We start from the raw sequence: 416 nt of genomic DNA on the forward strand, positions 1-416 counted from the left end.
ATTATTATTATACTTTAAGTTCTAGGGTACATGTGCATAATGTGCAGGTTTGTTACATATGTATACTTGTGCCATGTTGGTGTGCTGCACCCATCAACTTGTCAGCACCCATCAACTCGTCATTTACATCAGGTATAACTCCCAATGCAATCCTTCTCCCGTCCCCCTCCCCCCTCCCCATGATAGGCACCGGTGTGTGATGTTCCCCTTCCCGAGTCCAAGTGATCTCATTGTTCAATTCCCACCTATGAGTGAGAACATGCAGTGTTTGGTTTTCTGTTCTTGCGATAGTTTGCTGAGAATGATGGTTTCCAGCTGCATCCATGTCCCTACAAAGGACACAAACTCATCCTTTTTTATGGCTGCATAGTATTCCATGGTGTATATGTGCCACATTTTCTTAATCCAGTCTGTCA

This window comes from Rhinopithecus bieti, unplaced genomic scaffold (assembly GCF_001698545.2).
Source record: "Rhinopithecus bieti isolate Rb0 unplaced genomic scaffold, ASM169854v2 scaffold_6481, whole genome shotgun sequence".
In the NCBI taxonomy this organism is placed as follows: Eukaryota; Metazoa; Chordata; class Mammalia; order Primates; family Cercopithecidae; genus Rhinopithecus; species Rhinopithecus bieti.